Consider the following 19676-nt stretch of genomic DNA (forward strand, 5'->3'; position numbering starts at 1 on the left):
CCACAATTATCGGTATCTTATTTTTTCTACGGCTTTGCTCAGGGTGATTCTCCTCCACCACCTCCTCCTGCAAAACCTATGCCGTTTCCCATACTTTCCGAGCGCAAACTCATCTCCTCAGCTACAGGTGGGCAGAGCATATGGGCTAGACGTCACGCCTCCTCGTTTTCTAAAAGAGTGTAGCTCTGAGCCAGCTCCATCATTGCTTATCGGTTTTCATCGCTGGGTAAAAAACTTCAGACTTGTATTAAACCTTGGACACACGGTTTTGCTCAGCATACTCTTAGCAAAACATACAACTGGGACTCATCTATCCATCGCTTCATACCTCCCACTCTACCATTTTCAAAGTCTTCGACGCTTCCGTTGTCTTTCACTTTCTTAGAAATTGAGTCTCACTCCCTTCCACCGTAGATCACCTGCAGACTTTCCAAGGCCTGTTGGTAATCTCTCCTATGCGACTTACCTGTCGTCCTTTTCTCAGGGATTTTATTGAGTCTTTTATCGTGGCTCTCGACAACTCCAAAACATAGGCAAGATGTGGCCCAAGTCTTTGTTTACTTCCATTCTTCGGCTTCCCTGCCTCACTCTGTTTAGTTTTCTCTCTGGTGATTGCAGTGAGGGAGTTACTGATGGGAAACATCTCATTCTTAACGTATGACCATTGGTATGTTTCAGGTATGTGTCATATCACCTTCCCTCTATATTCTCTACACAGATGAACTTTCTTCGGCCTCCAGCCCTGGTCATTCTTAGACCGATGATTACACTTTACACACTTAAGCTCACTTTCCCTTCCCTTCCTCACTCCGACACTTGCTCTTTTTCCCTCAGTATATTCATTTCCCTTTCTAAAGCTCACTCGTTTTCTACTATTGATCTTGACATCTCAATATCAAGCAGGAGTATAAACATTTAGACCATCACCTTTTCCTCCACACTATCTTGGATCGCTACATACTGAAATTCACAATATCTGCCTCCCACCAAGGGGCACCACATATATTTCTTATTAGCAACGGTTCTATATGCACCGGGGGCTCCATCCACCACACACTGAAGTACTGACTACCCGCACATCTGAAGCGACTCTTCTCCCGCCTCTCTCTTGGTCAGAGTGGACAGAAAAGTCTCTATCCTCATCATGTCTCCCGGCATCACTTCTCTACAACCGTCCCTTTCCGTAATGTCGCTTCCTTTCTGTGTTCTACAGGTACCACTTCGGCCACGGCTTCCGTGAGTTCGATGTGTGTGTTCCCTAGCGCCCCTTATAACTTGAACTGGCGGCATTCGTCTGGCTGCTGCTTCCCATAGTTTTTTGTGTGTGTGGACCAGCCACACGGGGATTGACCATCATGACACCATCTTCTTTTCCCAGTCTTCATTCTCTCTGTCTCTCCTTCTTTCTCTTTCCATCTTCAAAACACTGAGGGATTCTATATCAATCCTTCTAGCATTCTCTCTCTTTTTAAATCTATTATATTACCATTCATCTAAGGTAGCCATGACAGAGGTATGCTTCTCCCCATCTCATGTCGGTTAATGTATATAAAGAGGAGAAAAAATATGAGAACAAGATTCCAGGTAGAATCAAGAAGGATATACGAGAAATGTAGTGATCTGTGCAAGGCAGGAATGATGTTACAATGCAAATTACTACGTGTCTACATATGTGATTCACATACGAATGAGATTTACCGTCTCCACCCAACTTGCCTGATAAACTCTTGGTACAGTGAAGGAAAAGATTTCTTAAAATGAAACTGTTATGTATTTTGGGGGCGACTGTCCATTGGCACGGCAGAGCCATCAACGGAGAGAAAATGGTGATTAGACAACGAGAGAAGGCGCTAATGTGTCGGGAAAACTGAAAAGGGGGAAAAAAAAAACCGAAATTATGAAAGAAAACTGCGGAGAATAGGTTTAATCTCTCTCCTTCTCTCTCTCTCTCTCTCTCTCTCTCTCTCTCTCTCTCTCTCTCTCTCTCTCTCTCCTCTCTCTCTCTCAGGAGCCACTCGTTTCTCGAGACTGGGTTAAAAACCCATGGCGTGGATAATCATAAGCCCCTCCAGCAATACAGAATTCTTCCTAAATATTTGTAGTACAAATAATGATGTTGAATAAATGTTCACAGTAGAGTAGTATCTGTGTCACACATAAATGTGTCAGAATTGTGTTCTCCTCTCTCAATGTGACGACTGTACAACGTTCACTTTAGAGCGGCGCCCTCTTATTGTGGATGTTCAATTGTTCAATAAGAATGGACTGCCAAGGGTTGCTGAACAGCTTGACTGTTCAAAACACTCTTTGTCACATATTCTCCGCACCGAGAGCAATAGACAACCATCCAATGCTACGGCTTATGGTGACACAATATGTAGTACAATATTGACTCTTATGTTACATAATGGACGAACAGTCCCACGAACTAAGGGAACAAGACCAGAACATTTACAATGAGCGAACGTCGCGCTAAATTCTCTGTTGTACGCGGTTGGAAAAAAATGTCTTTGCCTAAAATGTTGTAGTTGATTTGATGGATAAAAGTAGACGTAGAGTATTCTAATGGCCCTTCATTAAAAGTGTGTGTAATCTGTTGTGTGATAGTCCATAAACTCTTAGATATAACATGTGTTGGTAAACAGTTTTATAAATGTATGTTTTGATATGTCCTAAGTAGAGTTAGAGGTCCAACAGCAGCAACAACAACAGAAGCAGCAACAGCTGTCTCAGCACCACAGCTGTGGCCAACATGTCTCACCCACACAGCCACACACACACACACACACTCACATACACACACACACTACAACTTCCTTCATGCCTCCACTTCTTCCCTCATCTCAAACCATTCATCTTTCCCTTCTCTGCCATCCTTCTTCCTCATGTCTTGTCTTTCCACTCAACATTACAGCGAAGCCCGACAGAATACACCCACCCACCTTCATAATGGTGCATTGTGCGACATTTCCCACCAGTAGACAATTTCCATTAATATAACATGATATTGATTTTAGAAATAGTGTGCACATCACTGAGGTGTGGTGAACGGTATAGATACTCACATGTTCATGGAGCCACAAGCTTGGGAAGAACGATCAGATGATAACAATCGAAGTCCTACAAAATAAAGAAAACGTGATTGACGCCAAATGATGTGCAAGATAGAAAACGTAGCTACAGTATTCACTGCAAATACATACATATGGCAGAGCATAGAATATACATATGTATTGTAAAAGAAACGATACAACCAGATCTCGAGTTAGAACATGAAAACAAAGCAGCAATTTAGTCAGTGGAATATAGAGAGCCACGGAAATATTCAGTTGTACAGAGAACCACAACAACAAGCGTACATAAACGACGCAATAACAAATTCATATTGAGTATTCTCATCACAAACTGATAATGTTTTAGTTTACATATTTTACAATACTAAGGACCATTATGGGGCTTCTACAGCTTTGAGGCTGCGCTCACATCAGGAGCAGGGAATGATGGACTCCTTCGGAGAGAGACGGTTCACAACGATAGTCATTTATCCGTTAAATAATAATGATGGTGCAATGTTACCAAAGGTGATTTCTTTCTCGCACTGTAAACCGTGTGTATGCGCTGGATGGCGGTACTCCAGTGTGATGCTGGGATTTGAGTAACTTTGCTAAGTCCTGGCACCTGATGATGAGGTGGATTGTCTCCACGAAACATGTCGTGCCACATGTATAGGAAATATCACATGTTTGATAGAATTGTATGAATTCCTATTGAGGTGCGATTTCATTTTATATATATATATATATATATATATATATATATATATATATATATATATATATATATATATATATCCCTGGGGATAGGGAGAAAGAATAACTTCCCATGTATTCCCTGCGTGTCGTAGAAGGCGACTAAAAGGGGAGGGAGCGGGGTGCTGGAAATCCTCCCCTCTCGTTCTTAATTTTCCAAAAGTAGGAACGGAGAAGAGGCCAAATGAGGATATTCCCTCAAAGGCTCAGTCCTCTGTTCTTAACGCTACCTCGATAATGCGGGAGATGGCGAATGGTATAAAAAAAGAAATATATATAAATGTATATGTATATATATATCTTTTCATTTATCATTCTACTTAGTCGCTGTCTTCCGCGTTAGCGAGGTAGCGCAAGGAAACAGACGAAAGAATGGCCCAACCCACCCACATACACATGCATATACATACACACCCACACACGCACATATACATAACTATACATTTCAACGTATACATGCATATACATACACAGTCATATACATATATGCACATGCACATATTCATACTTGCTGCCTTCATCCATTTACGTCGCCACCCGCCACACATGTAATGACACCCCCCTACCCCCGCGCGTGCACGAGGTAGCGCTAGGAAAAGACAACAAAGGCCACATTCGTTCACACTCAGTCTCTAGCTGTTATGTGTAATGCACCGAAACCACAACTCCCTTTCCACATCCAGACCCCACAAAACTTTCAACTTTCAACGTACTCATACTTATACATACACAGATGTTTACATATAGACACATGTACAATTCATACTTGCTGCCTTCATCCATTTCCGTCGCCACCCCTCCAGACTTGTCTGTTCCTGGCGTTGCCTCGCTGGAGGGGTGTGGGGATGCTATTTCATGTGTGGCGGGGTGGCGACGGAAATGGATGAAGGCAGCAAGTATGGATATGTAAATGTGTATATATGTATATGTATGTGTATGTATATGTACGTATACGTTGAAATGTATATGTATGTATATATGCGTGTGTGGGTGTTTATGTATATACATTTGTATGTGGGTGGGTTGGGTCATGCCTCGTCTGTTTCCTTGCACTTTTTCGTTGACGCGTTTGTGTCCCTACCCCAGCACTGATGTGTGTTCCTACCTCACTGTGATTCCCCGTCCTATACTGTGTGAGTCCCCATCTCAGCACTGGTGTGTGTGTGTGTGTGTTCTCACTGTATCAACAATGTATGTTACCAGCTCTACCCCAGTGTGTACTCCCATCCCATCAGTGGCTTGCTATCCGACCCAAGCACCGGTGTTTGTTCCATTCCAACACCCATGGGTTGGGACACATCCTGGTGGATGGATGTTTAGCATAGCATAGGCGTACGGCCACGAAACCGATACATTTGTGTGTCTTCATCCCAGCACTGGTGTATGTTCGCCCTTCCCAGCACCCGCTAGCATATGTCCCCAACCCTGGTACTTGTGTGTGTCCCACCGTCCCAGAAACAGTGGATCAATTTCACCCATGTGTGTCCCGTGATCATCAACGAACGTTACGTGTCCCCATCCTAGCACTTGTGTGTTCCTAAATAACTCCTGAGCAGTTTGTACCACTAAACCCTCTGCCCGGCACTGGTGTGTGTACCCTCACCTGTGGCACTGTGTCGTACCTCCAGGTACAGATGTGTCTTCCTACCCCAGCGCTAGTGTGTTTCCTTCGCTAAAGCACCAATGTGTTCCCTACTCCAGTATAGGTATGACGGTGTGTTTCCAACCCTGCACTGATGTGTGTGCCCATCGTAGCTACACTATATGTTCCCACCCCTGCACTGGTACGTGACCTACTAGCGTAACACTAGTGTATGTCTTCCCTACCACTGGTTTGTCGCCTTCCCAGCCAGCACCGGTGGAGTTCCCAGTCCCGGCACTAGTGTGTGTGTGTCACCACTTCCAACACTGGTGTGTGTGTGTGTGTGTGTGTGTGTGTGTGTGTGTGTGTGTGTGTCCCATTTCTAGCATTGTTGTTCTCACCATCTCAACACTGTTTTATGTCCCAATCGCAATGCCAAGATATGTCTCTACCGTAGTGTACCACTACCCCAAGAATATACATCTATCCCCAGTCCCACAGCACCGACCCCTACATATGAATGTGTCCCCATTCGAGCATTGGTATTTGCCCACTTCACAACCCTAGTCTAGGCCTCTTTACAGACACCTGTGTTTATCTCCATCCTTACAATACCATTATGCTTTCTCACAACGGCAACGTTGCTTATGTCACAGCCCCCCCTCAACACCAGATTGAATCATACCCCAGTACCGGAGTCTGCCCTCATTACCACAGCACTAGTGTCTGTTACCACCACAGCACAGCTATGCACCCTTACCCTATCACTAGTGTATGTCTCCACCCCAGCACTATTGTGTCTCCGGCCTAACACCTGTGTGTGTCTTCCACTTAGCACTAGTCTGCGCCTCCCATCCAGCCCAGGCGAGTTTTCGCAACTCAGCAAGGTTCGTGTCTTCATCTCAGCACCTGATTATGTCCCATTGAAGCACCATTTTACACCTCACCTCAGCATCGGTCCTTCCTCACTCACAATGGTATGTGATCCACTCCAGTAGCAGCCTCAGTCCGCACCACCTCAACACAATGGTGTTTCTACCCCAGTGCCGACGCGTGTGTCCACATCACCCCAGAAAAAGTGTGTCTCCATCCCAGTATCTATAAGTGCGTCCATTTCCCCGAGCGATAATGTGTATCTTTATCCCATTATTGAGTTTTCAACATCCCAGCACCGGTGAGTATTCCCTCCCCATCCCAGTGCGTGTGTTTCCCCAGTACAGTACCGGTGTGTGTTCCACAACCCGAGCACTTGTGTCTGTCCCCATCACAGCACTGGTGTGTGTGTGTCCCCTTTCCAGTACCGGAGTGTGTCCCCCACATCAGCACTGGTGTGTTTCCTCAAACTAGTATTGATGTGTGATCCTACCTCATCTCTGTTGACTATCCCCACACCACCATTGGCATGTTTCCCCAAGAGAACAGTGTTGTGTGCACCCCAGTATGCCAACACCGGTGTGTGTGTGTGTCCACTGACTAACATTAGAGTCTGACCTCATCACCGCAGCGCCAGTGTGTGTGTCCCTGCTAAAACACTTGTGTATATCCCTCACCCTAGCACCAGTGACTATATGTACCCTAGCAAGGATTGCGTCTCTACCCCCACCAACAGTGTTTGGTCTGGTTGGTGTCCTCACCCCAACATTGATGTGTCCTAGATCAAGCCCTAATGTTCATCACCACTCCAGCACCGATGTTTTCTCCACCCTGTGTAGGTATGTGATCCCACCCCAGCATTGGCGCGTGTGTCCCCACCACATCAGCACAGGTATGTCCCCCACCTCAGCACCGATGTGTATGTCTTTTTCCCATCACGGGCGTGTACTATCACTCCATCGCCAGTCTATCACCACCCCAGCAACAGTGTGTACTCTCGCCCCATCACCATTTTGTTACTATCCCATCACCAGTGAGTATCCCCACCCCATCGTCGGATTTTGTCCCCAACCTTGTGCCGGAGTGAGTCCCCGGCAACCCACTTTCATTATGTTCCCACCCAAGCAGTAGTGTGTTACATCAACCCAGCACGAGTGTGTGATCCCCCAATCCCGGATATGGCGTGTGTCCCTAACCACCTTAATTGATGTCACCCTAAAACTGATGTGAGTCCAAACCCAGGCATCTGTGTGTATCCCTAAACCATTGCAAGCATCAGCTTGTGATCTCACTCCAACACCTGTGTGTGTTCTCGTGTTCTCAGCCGTCAGTGGTACGTTTCTCCACCACAGCTCTACTAGAGTCTCCACCAGCAAAGTACCGGTGTGTATCCCCATCTCCCTAAAACAATTGTTTCCTCACCCCAGCACCGATGTAAGTGTCCCCACCGAAGTAATGGTGTGTCTCCCCCAGCCCAACTCCGATGTATCTCCACATCCCAGCACAGAAATGTTGTCCCCATCACCTGAACACAAATTTTTCCCCATCCTAGCAGCGATGTGTGTGTCCCCACCACAGTAGTGGCGTGTATCCCCAACACCGCTCCGTTGTGTTCCACCACCTCACCACCAGTGCGCGTTACCACCCTAGAAACGGTGAGTGTCTCACCCCAGCACTAGTGTGTATCCCCACCCCAGTGACGGCGTGTGTCCCCACAGACTATCACAAGTTTGTTTACATCCCAGCACAAGTGTCTATGGCCCCCATCCAAGAAGCGATGTGTGTGTGTGTCCCCAGTACACACCTGGTGCGTCCATACAACGCTAGCAAAAATGTGTTCCTACCTCAGCGCTGATGTGTGCGTCCTGAACCCACCTCCGGTGTATGTTTTCATCCCATCACCGCTTCATACCATCTCAGTACAGTGGTATGTCCCCACTACAGTACCGGTGTTCAGCCCCATTCTGCACGAATGTGTGCCTTCATCTCACTACCAGTGATTCGTAAACCACTACCCCAATACTGGTATGTTTCCCCATACCGGTATCGCTGCATTTCCAACACTCCACCACAGGTATGTGTCCCACTAGCGTGTGTCCCCATTCAAGCACCTGATTGCATGCCAAACCTAGCATAGTGCGAGTCCCCACATCAGTCCCGGTATGGGTTCCCACAGGAGCATCGTTGACAATGTCCCACTACCCCAACCATGAAGTGTGTCTTCACCACCGGTGTGTGTGTCCCCACCACGGCACTTCTGTTTCACCACCCCAGCACCGGTGTTTTTCCAGCCTAGAACTGATGTATGTCTTTACCTTAGCAATGGCATGGGTCCCCACCACAGCATTGGTGAGTCTTTTTTTAACCCAAGTATATTTAATTAAATGTCCTCACTTGTACAGTCCTCACTCTAAGTCCCAACACTGTTGTGTGATCCCACCCCAGCATGGGTCTACGTCCCCACCACTTCAGCACACGTATACACCTATCCTAGTACTGAAGCGCGTGTACCCACCTTAGCAACTGTTTGTGTCCTCATCCCAGCAACGAAGTGTGTGTACCCACCACATCTCAGGCGTGTGTTTCCACCTAAACTCCAATGCATGTGTCCTTAACTCAGCACTAGTGTGTATCCTTTTCTACTCTACGGTGTAGTGCCACCCCAGCACCGGTGTGTGTGTTCAGTAAACCATCTTGTGAGTGTCCCCAAGACAGCATCAGTGTATGTCTCCACTCCAGCAAAGGAGTTTATCCCTAACACAAGCATCTGTTCCCTACCCTAGCATTAGTATATGTTCCCAACCCAGCAACAGTGTGTGTGTGCCTCCATGCAAGCACCACTGTGCATCATCATCCACCTGTGTAGGATGTCCCTACACCAGCACTGGCGTAGTTCCCCACATGAGCAACGTTGTCTGAATCCTACAATCCTAGGAACAGTATGTGTACCCATCACAGCACTAGTGTATGACACCATCCTAGCACTGCAATGTGTCTCCAGCCTAACGTCAGAATACGTCTCCACCAGTCTCCATGTCCACCTAAGCGCTAATTTGTGGCCCCCACCCTATCACAGGTGTGTGTTTCCACCACTGCAGCAACAGCATGTGTCCCGTATCTCACCAGTGGTGTGTGTCTCCACACCATGATCGGTGTACGCTTCCACCCCAACGGCATATGTGTCTCCACCTCAGCACCAGTGTGTCCTTACCCCAGTACTGATGTGCGTTCCCACCCCAGCACTTGTAAGTGTAGTGACTCCGACACCGGTATGTGTATCCTCTCCTCAGATCCTGGTCGAGACCTTATTTAACAGCAGTGCGCGTCTCCACAAGAGCATACCGGTTTACGTCCCAAACACAGCACCACTGTGTGTCCCCACACTTGCACTATTATGTACCTTAACCCCTGCACCACAGCACCAGTGTTACCCATCACAGTGTGTGTTCCTGCCTCAGCACCGATGTATGTGTAACCCAACCCTACCACTGGTGTGCGCTGTTGTGTGTCCATGTATTCCAACGTCGGTATGTGTCCTACCCTAACACTGGTGTGTGGTCCACTGTCACAACACTAGTGTGTGTATGTGTCCCTCAAACTCAAGTACTGTGTCCCCACGGGAACACCGAAGTGTGCCCCGGAGTTTGTCTTTGCCCATCACCAGTATATGGTCCCATTCTACAGCTCAGCCCCTACCCAAGCCCTAGCGTGTGTTCCACAATTTATGCAATAGTCCGTGTTCCCATCACAGCTCCGGAGTGTTTTTGGTTCCAAACACCAACGTGGCTCCTCCTAAGCACCAGTGTCTGTTCCCATCTTCCCACTGGTATGTGTTCCAGCCCCAGCAACCGTGTGTATCCACCAAGACATTGCTGTTTATCCCATATCCACAACACAGTTGTGTATCCCGACCCTCTCAGCGATGGTGTGTGTCCCCAACCCAGAACCTTTTTGTCAACATCCCTGTGCTTCTCCCGACCAGAGCCAGTGTTTGTCTCCATCCCTGCACTTGTCTATGTCCTCGTCCTAACATTGGTGTGTCCCCCACATGTTCACTAGTATGTTTGTTCATACTTCAGCTCTTTGTGTGTCTCCACCGTATGACTGGTATGTTAGTGCGTTCTACTTACCACCGGTGTGTCTGCTCCCATGCCAGCCCTGTTGTATGTTCTCAACACCTCACCACCAGTATATGTGTCTTCATCCTCACTCTTCCAACACCGGCTTTTGTCCCCACCTGTGCATCAGGTTCTGCCACGATCCCAGCAGTGGTGTATACGAGTAGCTCCACCCCAGTACCAGTATTCAGTCAGAACCAGTGTGTGAGCCCGCTAAAGCACCGGTGTGCCACTACATCAGCACCGGTGCGTTCCTACCACAGCGTTCGTGTCTAACTCTACAGCCCTACAACAGGGTGTGCCGATTACCACAACACCGTCCCTTTACCCCTCTACAGGTGTGCACCCCATCTCATGACTGACGTGTGGCCCACTTCCCCATCCCTGGGGTGGATTCCCACCCAGTTCTTGGCATATGTCTTCATCTAAGCACCAGCGTTTGTTCCCGTCACCCTAGAGCCAATGTGTACCCCCATCACCCCATTATCAGTGTGTCCTTACGTTTTTCCATTGTTCCAACTCAAATATGTTTCCCCTTCAAAGCATCAGTATGTGTCCGCTCGCCTGTACTGGTGTGTGTCTCCATCCAAGCACTAGCGCGTGTCTCACTACCATAACACTGATGTATTCCTTCACCCAGTTCCATTGGTTGTTGACACCCCATCACCAGTGTTAGCGTCAAACCCAGCGCTCATGCGTGTCTTCACCCCACCATCAACTTGTGTCCCCACTCCAGCATCGGTGTGTGTCTCACCAGCACCAGCAGTGGTATGCGTCCCCAACCACTGCAGCAGCACCGGTGTGTCTCCACTCCAGTAACGAAGCACGTACCAGGCTTAGGACTGGTGTAATTCTGTACCCCATCACCAATGTGTAACCCATTCTAGCATTATTTTGATACCACCACAACACTGATGAGTGTGTCCCTCATTCAGCACCGGTGTGTGTCCCTCATTCAGCAGCACCGGTGTGTGTCATTATCTTTGTATTGGTGTGTGTTCTAGCCTTAGTTTGGCCCCATCCCAGAGTCAGTATAAGTTCCATCTCGAGTATCCCTTCCCTGGCATTAGTGTGTGCCTTCACCCCAACACTGCTGTGTGTTGCCAAACATCTGTGTATCCCCATCGAGCAATAATAGCAAGAGTCCTCATCCCAGAAATGATGTTTGTCTCCCTTGGTTTGTGTGCGTCCATGAGTGTGTCTCCACCGCAAGTCTCGTAATTCGCCACCCCGACAGTGGAGTGGTTCCACCCCAGTACTGGTGTGTGTCCTGATCATGCACAGTGTGTGTCATGATCATGCACAGTGTGTGTCATGATCATGCACAGTGTGTGTCATGATCATGCACAGTGTGTGTGTCCCCATCCCAGCACTGGTGTTTGTATCCTCACTCAGTATAGTGCGTATCCACTCCAGCACTGGAGTGTGTCCTCATACCACACCTTGTGTGTCCACACCGTAATACTTCTTTGTGTTCTGAATCAGCACAACGTGTGTACTCACCCCAGCACTTTTGTGTTTACTTATCCCGCACTGTGTGTACCCACCACAACACTAGCGTGTGCTCCACCCAACAAAGTGTGTCCCCATCCCAGCGACACCCCATCACTGTTGTGTGTCTACACCTTACACAGTGTGTGCCCTCATCTCAGCATTGGAGTGTCTTTGTCCTCACCCAACACGTTGTGTGTACCCACTCTAGCAGTGGTGTGTGTGTCCTCACCCAGTAGAGCGCGTGTGTATCCACTCCAGCATAGTGCGCGTCCTCGCCCTGCACTTGTGTTTGACCCCCCAACCCTGTAATGGTGCAGGCCATCACCTGGCACAGTGTGTGGAAAACCATATAGGCAGTGGAGTGTGTCCTCATCCAACACAGTATGTGTCTTCACCCCAGCACGGTGTGTGTTCTCTCCCTAACACTGATGTGTGTCTTTACCCAGCATAGAGTTCGTACTCACCCCAGCACAGCGTGTACTCATCCTTACTCGTGTTTGTTCTCACCCAGCACAGTATGTGTGTGTACTCACCCAGCACATTGTGTGTACCCACAGTAGCACATGTCTGTGTCTTCATCTTGTACAGTGTGTCCTCTCAAGTATTGCTGTGCGTTCCTTGTGTGTCCTCACCTAGTGCAGTGCATGTACCCAACCCAGCACTGAAGTGTCTGTCAATACCTTACACAGTATCTGGTCCTACCAGCACAACATGAGCACCTGCCCCAGCACTGGTGTGAGTCTTCACCCAGAATAATGCGTGTCTCCACCCCAGCATGCTGTGTACCCACCCCAGCATGCTGTGTACCCACCCCAGCATGCTGTGTACCCACCCCAGCATGCTGTGTACCCACCTTTGCACAGGTGTATGTTCCCACCCAGCGCAGTGTGTCCCCATCCCAGCACTGGTGTGTGTCCTCACCCAACACAGTGTCTGTACCCATCCCAGCACTTGTGTGTGTCCTCACCCAACACAGTGTATGCACCTACCCCAACACTAGTATGCGTCCTCACCCCTAACTTTGTGTATTCAAACTCGGCAGTGGTACTCATCCATCACATTATGTGTCTCTCCTTGACTAGCACATTGTGTGTGTGTGTGTGTGTGTGTGTGTGTGTGTGTGTGTGTGTGTGTGTGTGTGTGTGTGTCCGCCCCAGCATAGTGTGTACCCACCCGGGCACTGATAAATGTGTCCTCATCCTGCACAATGTGTATCCCCATCCCAGCACTAATATGTGTCCTCACCCAATACAGTGTGTGTACCCACCCACCCCTGCTCTGCTGTGCGTCCCCAACTTGCACAGTGTGTGTACCTACATAAGCAGTGACGTATGTCCTCAGCCAGCACAGTATGTGTCCTCATCCAGAGCAGTGTGTGTATGTGTGTACCAATTCCGGCAAAATGCATGTTACTGCCAAACATTGTCGTCATCCAGCACTTTGTATATCCTCATCTAGTATTGGTGTATGTGTTCTCAACAGACATAGTGTGTGTACCCACCACAGTAGTAGTGTGTGTCCTCACCCAGCACAATGTGTGTCCTAACCCAAACACAGTTTGTGTATTTAATGCAGCATTAAGTGCGTAATCCCCATGCATTGGTGAGTGATCTTACCCAGGACAGTGTGTGTCCTCATCCAGCACCAGTGTTTATAGTCACCCAGTACAGCTTCTTCCTACCCCAGCACATAGTATACCCACCCCAGTACTGGTTAGTGTCCTCACTCAGATAAGTGTGTATTCACCTCATCACAATGTGTTTTCGCCCTAGGCACTGGTATGTGTCATCATTCAGCAAGTGTGCATCCTCACCTAACACATGGGTGTGTCTTCAACTGACACTATGTGTGTAACCACCCCAGCTGCAATGTGTGTCTTCACCTAGCACAGCGAGTATCCTCACCCAGAAGAATGTATGTACCTAACCTAACACAATGTGTGTGACCTCCAAGTATGGTGTGCGTCCTCATCCACCACAGGTGTGTGTCTTCATCCATCAGAATGTGCGTCTTCATCCAGCACTGGTGTGTATCCTCACTCTGCACTGTGTTTACTCACTCCAGCATTGTTGTGTGTTCTTACCAAATACAGTATGTGTCCCCATCCCCAGCATCTGTATGTCCTCACTCAGTATCGTGCGTGTACCCACCTCTGCATTGGTGTGTGTTTATACCCAGCACGGTGTGTGTGTCCCAACTCAGCACAACCTGTTCGCCCACCTCACAACTGGACAGTGTCCTCACCCAACACTGGTATGTCCTTACTCAGCTGTGCGTGTGTCCTCACCCAGTTCATTGTATATATCCACCACAGCACTGATGTGTGTCCTCACACTACCAGCAGTGGTGTGTGTCTTTACCCAAAACGGTGTGTTTACCCAGGCCAGTAAAATAGTGTCACCACCCCAGCAGAGTACGTACCCAACCCACCGCTCGTGTGTTTCCTAGCCTGGCATAGCGTGTGTATCCACCCTACCACTGGTGGGTGTCCTCACCCAGCCCGGTTTTTGTCCCTGTTGTGAGTCCTTTTCGAGCACAGTGTGCGTTCTCACCCCAGCATCGTGTGTACTCAACCCAGCTCTGGTGTGTGTCCTTGTCCTGCACAGTGTGTGTGTCCTCCCTCAGCACTGATGTGTGCCCTCACTTGGCACAGTGTGTGCAAAGCTACTCCAACACAGGGTGTGGTTTCACCCAGAGCAGTATGTGTCCCTACTCAGAACAGTATGTGCATCTACCCCAAGCACAGTGTGTGTATCCACTCCAGCATTGGTACGTATGTCCTCACCTAACATAGTGTGTGTCCTCATCCAGTACAGTGTGTGTTCCCACCCCAGCATTAGTGTGTGACTTCACCTAATACAGTGGGTGTACTCATCCTAGCACTGGTGTATGTATTCATACAGCATATTGTGTGTGTCTTCATCCAGCACGCTGTGTGTCCCCACCCCAGCACTGGTGTGTCTTCATCCGACACTTCACCCCTTCAAAATGTTCCTTAAGATGGCTTTAGCACAAACCAAGAGTCCTTTTTTTCCCGTGACTAATTTATGGAAACGCGAGGCAAAGATATTGGAATCCTTGGCCTCTATATTCTAGGCCTTTAATGAAATTATTCATCAGCTCAACTTTAATGTGAAGTCCTGGCAATAGGATTATCATTCACCTGGACAAGTGGATGTGTTTTAATTTTTCTACACAAGACTGAGACTGTATGTGGGATCCATGCCTTTAAGGCGTCAGCTGAAGCCGAGAAAGACGTGGATAATAATAATAATGATAATGATAATAATAATAATAATAATGATAATGATAATAATAATATCAATAATGATAATAGTAATAATAATGATAATGATAATAATAGTAATAATAATAATGATAGTAATAACAATAGCAATGATAATATTAATGATAAAATAATGATGATAATGATAGTAGTAATAATAATAATGATAATACTAATACTAATGATAATAATGATAATGATAATAATAATAACAATGATAATAATAATAATGGTGGCTGATTCATGTGAGAAACTGCAGAAGCTGGTGACTGAGTTTGGTAAAGTGTGTGGAAGAAGAAAGTTGAGAGTAAATGTGAATAAGAGCAAGGTTATTAGGTACAGTAGGGGTGAGGGTCAAGTCAATTGGGAGGTGAGTTTGAATGGAGAAAAACTGGAGGAAGTGAAGTGTTTTAGATATCTGGGAGTGGATCTGTCAGCGGATGGAACCATGGAAGCGGAAGTGGATCATAGAGTGGGGGAGGGGGCGAAAATTTTGGGAGCCTTGAAAAATGTGTGGAAGTCGAGAACATTATCTCGGAAAGCGAAAATGGGTATGTTTGAGGGAATAGTGGTTCCAACAATGTTGTATGGTTGCGAGGCGTGGGCTATGGATAGAGATGTGCGCAGGAGGATGGATGTGCTGGAAGGTGGTTTGATCGAGTAAGTAACGTAAGGGTAAGAGAGATGTGTGGAAATAAAAAGAGCGTGGTTGAGAGAGCAGAAGAGGGTGTTTTGAAATGGTTTGGGCACATGGAGAGAATGAGTGAGGAGAGATTGACCAAGAGGATATATGTGTCGGAGGTGGAGGGAACGAGGAGAAGAGGGAGACCAAATTGGAGGTGGAAAGATGGAGTGAAAAAGATTTTGTGTGATCGGGGCCTGAACATGCAGGAGGGTGAAAGGAGGGCAAGGAATAGAGTGAATTGGAGTCATGTGGTATACAGGGGTTGACGTGCTGTCAGTGGATTGAATCAAGGCATGTGAAGCGTCTGGGGTAAACCATGGAAAGCTGTGTAGGTATGTATATTTGCGTGTGTGGACGTGTGTATGTACATGTGTATGTGGGGGGGGGGGGGTTGGGCCATTTCTTTCGTCTGTTTCCTTGCGCTACCTCGCAAACGCGGGAGACAGCGACAAAGTATAAAAAAAAAAAAAAAAAAAAAAAAAAAAAAAAAAAAAAAAAAAAAAATAATAATAATAATAATAATAATAATAATAATAATAATAATGATAGTAATATTAGAAATAATGATAACAATAATTATCTTTTTAATAAATGGCCTCAATCCCACATGTCCAATCTCCGTCACGTATAATGTAGCGATATCAAAGTTGTCATTCACAATCAAAATAATAACAAAACCATCCAGACAACTCTCGTTTACCTCGAATAGTTCACTTGCCCTGGTTTATCACCCAGTGACAGCAAACCGCCACTCATCTATCAGTCACATCGATTTACTTCATTCTATCCAGTGCAAGCAACTCACCCTCGTGAATGTTCAGGCCCCGAGACCCCCAAATCGTTTTGACCTCCTCTTTCCTATCTCCTAGATTCAACCTCTCACTTGCTTCTTCGACCTTTGATATATAATATAGATCCTCCAGTCAGTCTTTCTTCACTCATCCTCTCCATACTCCTCAACCATTTCAAAACACTCTGGTTGTCCTTTTCATTCAGAATTTGCCTGCTACAATACCTTTCCGACTTTGTCATTTCTTATAAGATCATCACGCCACGAACTTTCCTCTGGCGTTTAATTTCCGACAGATCCATCCATTTGCTTTCTTTTGCCTTTATTCCCTTAGAATCACATTCATACAACAATATCGAGAAGACTGAAACTTTCAACAGAACCATCCATTTTGGCCCTAAAAGACACCGACTTCTTCCACATACAATCTAATCCACTCAAGTTCTGTGATTCCAAGGTTCCATTCCTTTTCATGGTAGTTTCAAAGTACCCTAAAAATCATGCATTTCAATTCTCCCACGAACTCCCTATTGATTAACTGTCGAAACATCCTGTCTTTTCATTCTGTTGCACTTTGTTACTTTGATTATGCTCGCGTATCCCCTTAACCTTCTTTTACACATGCTCCCAGATTCATTCACTATCTTCTACAGTTTCTTTCCGGGGTTTACCATCATCTGCAAACAGCAACTTACTCATCTTCCATGCCCCATCCACGCCTAGTACACTGTAGGCCTCGCTTCAAGAACTTTACATATACTTCCCACACAACTCCATCTATAAACAGATTAAAGAACCACAGCAACATCGCACATCCGAAACATAGACCTTTCTTCACTGGAAACAAATCAGTCTCCTCCTTTCTTACTCGCACACATACCTTCCTCTCCTGATATAATCGCCTGACTGCACCCAGTAACTTTCAATTTGCCCCATGTAGTACTTTCTACAAGGCATCTCTAAGGCTTTCTGTTGACACGTAAATATACACATAAATAACTCTCTTTATCCATGTATTTCTCACTCACATTCTTCAAAACAAGCTCTCGTTACACACATCATGTACCTTTCCTGAAGGCACATTGTTCCTTCCCAGTCAGATACTCAGTGCATATCACCAAAATTTCCATCACTCACTACTCCCCTTTACGCCTTACTAGATACACTCCATATACTTATGCCTCTGAAATTAGCGTCCCGCTAGCTTTTGTACAAAAGATAAATGAAATGCATCCTGCTAGCACCTCACCTTCAACAATATAGGCATAAGACGACATTAACAGCCAATGAGAAACTCTGTTGCAGTTCAACCTTCTTCTGATGCTTTACTTCGTCTTACGTATGGGTTTCAGTACCTTCTCTCTTTTCACCTTACCATTAGTCACGACTCACTCCCCTCGCCACTCTGAACCAAACACAACTCATCCACCTTCTATCATATAACACCTCTGGCAGTACTTCAAATTACTCACTTGATCTCTTTTGCGTATCCTTATATATTGCCACTTTATCTCCTGTTCTTATGCTCGCCCTAATTTGGACTTTTATCCACCTCACACTCTTCACATTCTTTAAAATATTTTCTCATATTCTCTTACTGTAAGTTCATTACTACTCGTTTACGTCGTCTATCACTCTAATTAGCCCATTATTTAGCTCTTATGACTTTCTCTTGACTTACTGCCATTTTCTTTTGTACTTCCGTCAGTCAGTCCAACTCCTTCCTTCATTAACTAGTGACTTAACTTCCTCATTCCCCAGTCCCCTTTCCGTACGTCCTCCCCGAACATGTCACATGACACAGATTTCTCCCACACATTTAAGCTCTACTTCTCTATTACCTTCCACTTCCCATGATTCATTTATTCGCGCCTTATACCACTCTATACTTAATCTCTCTAGGTATCTGTGCTCTGTGGCCATTTTTCTAGAACACGCATTCACGCCACTTTAATCACACATGAGGCATATCCTAAACCCATCACAAATATTCACACTCGCTTCCATCTGCTGTTCCTTTCAGCACATTCTCATTCAACAACCTCTCCTTTGAACATCATTTATCTAGCTTATAATCCAATTGATGCCCTTTGAACCCCATTCCCAGACATCCATTTTCACTATATTCTTGCACTCTTGTTTCTTACCATGTACTTCCCATCACCATTCCTCTTTCAGCATAACCTTACAAGGTTATCTGTTTCGTTATACCAGGAGCCTCATGTCTCTCAACTATACCAATGATATTCCATACCAAGCATCCACGTAGATCCCCTATCGCATGATATAATCCCTTGCATCAACACTACAGAAGCAATCACTCAGTTCCTTCCAAAAGGCGACCCTCTTTTTTCTTCACTTCTCACCAAAAGGTGGATAAACGCTAGCATTCGTCCATCCCTCGTAGTCTGCTTTCATTCTAACCCACATGACTGAAACTCACATTGTAGCATTCTTTACCACAGTCCTAATCTTAAATCTTCATCAGAAATTCCAACCATGCTCTCGCTTTTGTTCTCTGGCTACCGGTGATCTCTGATACCTAAATATTCCTCTTCATTGGTTTCGCTCTGTGCCACATTCAGGTGTCTTCCATCAAACTTACCAGTGGTTTTTTCCCCCAACCCAACCTCTTCCCATTTCTATTTTTCTTCTGGTCACAACCAGACACAGAATCTTTTTCTTTTTCTGTTCTTGTCTTTTTTGAGAAAGGCCCTACTATTCCCGCCTTTTTTAATCTCTTCATACAACACGCAGGGACAATAATGATGATAATAATGATGATGATAATGATAGTAATGATGATAATGACAAAGATAATGATAATAATAAAGGTGTTACCGGGCTCCCTCTACAAGAACTTGCACCGCGAGAGAAAAATTACCTTTGGTAAGACTGAACCATTAGGGGTATAGCCTTATCAAAGAACTTACTCCAAAGGAATCTACATATTCCTGCCACTGGAAGTAGCGCGGTCTAGAGCTGCAGGAGCCATTTACACAGGTTGTGTGTGTGACACAAGGACACTTTCATAGAAAA

The 19676-nt window shown here is 46.2% G+C and overlaps 1 protein-coding gene and 1 long non-coding RNA gene across 4 annotated transcripts in view; one reads left to right on the forward strand and one right to left on the reverse strand.

The window, feature by feature from the left end:
- LOC139747167 (uncharacterized) overlaps window positions 1-3121 on the reverse strand; it is a 57382-nt gene extending 54261 nt beyond the window's left edge. The window contains exon 1 of the long non-coding RNA XR_011712327.1: window positions 3066-3121. This is a non-coding gene — a long non-coding RNA (uncharacterized lncRNA). The remainder of the gene's footprint in view (window positions 1-3065) is intronic.
- The window catches only part of LOC139747165 (uncharacterized), a 105064-nt gene that overhangs the window by 41817 nt on the left and 43571 nt on the right, over window positions 1-19676 (forward strand). The gene's annotated exons all lie outside the window — the stretch shown is intronic.

This window comes from Panulirus ornatus, chromosome 67 (assembly GCF_036320965.1).
Source record: "Panulirus ornatus isolate Po-2019 chromosome 67, ASM3632096v1, whole genome shotgun sequence".
Taxonomy (NCBI): Eukaryota; Metazoa; Arthropoda; class Malacostraca; order Decapoda; family Palinuridae; genus Panulirus; species Panulirus ornatus.